Below are 2,777 nucleotides of genomic sequence, written 5' to 3' on the forward strand. Positions count from 1 at the left end.
TTCAAAGAGGCTTGGATACATTTTCTCCTGTTCATGGTGACGTGCATGATTGGATACATTTTTTTCTCTCATGCATTTGTACTAGAATAACTTCCAGCCACTTTGAATACTAAATAAATCTAAATAAATTGCCTACCAGAGTCTCTCTCTCTCTCTCTCTCTCTCTCTCTCTCTCTCTCTCTCTCTCTCTCTCTCTCTCTGTCACGCGCACGCGCACACGCACATGCACACACACACTGGTGAGTGAAGGCAGTAAACCAGATTAAGCTGATGAGACTTTAGGAAAGGGACTCACATGAAATTGCAGTGAATGTTTCTAACATCAGAAAGGAATTCTGGATTAAAATTTTCCTGTGTCTTTGTGGCTTAATCAAAACAACCAAATTCAACACTAGCCTTCACCCTCCCTTAAACCCAGTAGCTTAGGTGTCCTGGTGGTGTTGACATGACAAATCACTTTGCCCCCAAAGTAACAACTCTCTCTATGCCCTTTGAGACAGTGTGCCCAGGATATACTCCCAGTTTTATCAGTGCAAATTGAACCATGTTCCAAAGCAACTCGCACTTACAAAAAGAATGCTTACCTTTCCACGGACTTGGAAGCAGTCTACAGGATGACAATCTAACAGAGAGGTCACAGCCACATTCCCAAAGCAGCTGACCCTGTCAATCTTTGGAAAATGCTGTTTACTCTGTGACTAATATTGGATGCCAGGCTGAAGAGACAGAAACTAAATTAAAAGAGTTAGGTATCCACCTCATCCCCACAGGGACCACCTTTCAAAAACAATAGTTGCTGAGTTTCCCCAAATGACTTCTTCACGATAATGTCCTAGCAAGAGCAAAGGTTTGGAGCCAAGTGTTGGAAAGTTTTTCAATATGGCCAATTATCTACTTTCAGTGTACTTGTGAAATTTCTTCAAGCTGTCCTACGGATGTGAGTGGTAGAGTAGCAAGAGGTACCCAAATGAGTCCTATGCATTTTGAGTGGATTTTTAAAGGAAATTGAAAGTTCTAAAATGAAATGCCAATTATTCCCTGGAAAGAAAGCTAGATTTATACAATAGATGGACAATGACAAGGCTGAGCAACTTCCACAATCAGGTAGCATAAGTGACTGCTATCCAACAGGAAAACAGTCCAGAGCAGGGCGACCTCCTCCACTCCTTCCTCATTATCATGAATTTTGTTCCCTGAATATTTTAAGCAGAATTGAGACCACATTACCCCCCACCAAAACCACTAATTATGTGTTCAGCTTTATGCAGTGGATATACTCTGGACTCTCTAGTCCAGTTAGAAGCTCCATTTAAATTATAACCTAAAAGACCCAGAATTGGAAAAACAAATCATTATCTATATTTTCAATCGTATTTAGAATACAAATCATCCAAGACTGTCTTCATCAGCCCACCCAGTCCATCATCCTACTCTGCAATATAATGCACCATGCATTTTTAAAAGCAACAAATCACAACTATACATCTGCATTTGGGATAATTCATCTGCCTATTGTCTTCAATAACTCTAATTGAGATTTAAATTGGCGATGTCAGTTAATAGCCCCATCAAATGAACAATATTATTTTCAGGTATCATTGTTATTCCTTTTCAGCCAGTTCAATAACTTGACACTTACAGTTGTTGATTTAAAAAAAATAAATCACAGTGCTGGAACTGATAGCTTCCAAAGTTGAACACAGTCAGGAGCTTAGTTAGGAGTAAAGAGCATCACATACAATGATTCACCAGCGTAGCCTGTGGTAATATTGTGTTCCCCAGGATATTGTGCACCCTAATAAACTTTATCAGAGACAGAACAGCCACTGTCTGTTAAACATAGGTTTAGGCAGTAGTAGCACATGCCTTTAATCCTAGCATTCCGGAGGCAGAGATCCGTCTAGATCTCTGTGAGTTCAAAGCCACACTGGAAACAGCCAGGCATGGTGACACACGCCTTTAATCCCAGGAAGTGATGGCAGGAAGCAGAGAGGTATATAAGGCATGAGGACCAGGAACTAGAGCCTTATTAAGCTTTTAGGCTTTTAGCAGCAGTACAGCTGAGATCCATTCGGATGAGGACTCAGAGGCTTCCAGTTTGAGGAAAAAGGATCAGCTGAGAAGTTATCGAGGTGAGGTTAGCTGTGGCTTGTTCTGTTTCTCTGATCCTTCAGCATTCACCCCAATACCTGGCTCCAGGTTTGTTTTTATTAATAAGACCTTTTAAGATTTGTGTTACAGTAGCCTGATAATAAGAGCTTATATTAGTTACTTTTATGTTGTTTTGACAAAAATTCCATGATCAAGAAGATATATAGAAGGAAGAGTTCATTTTGGCTCACAGTTCTAGCAGGATAAGAGGCCATCATGACAGGGATGTAGGGGAGCAAGAGGCAGGCATGGCAGTGGGATCAGGAAACCAGGAGACCATATCTTTAGCCATAAGCACAGAGTAGAAAGAGCGATCTGGAAGTGGGGCAAGGCTATATATAATCTCTCAAAGGCCATCCCGGTGATGGACTTCCTCTACCATGGCTACAACTCTAAACTTCCCCAAACAGCACTACCATTTGGGCACTCAGTGTTCAAATATAAGAGCCCATGGGGGACACTTCTCATTCAAATCACTACAGGGCTAAACTAAAAGTGTAAATGATGTACTTATGCCAAGAAAGCCATCCTGGTAGGGATGCTGATGTGACTCTACAGAGATGCTGGATTGGAGCTGGGTCATTATGGTACATGCTAGTGAAGGTGTTATTGGGCAGAGGCAGCTA

This window comes from Peromyscus eremicus, chromosome 7 (assembly GCF_949786415.1).
Source record: "Peromyscus eremicus chromosome 7, PerEre_H2_v1, whole genome shotgun sequence".
NCBI classification, from domain to species: Eukaryota; Metazoa; Chordata; class Mammalia; order Rodentia; family Cricetidae; genus Peromyscus; species Peromyscus eremicus.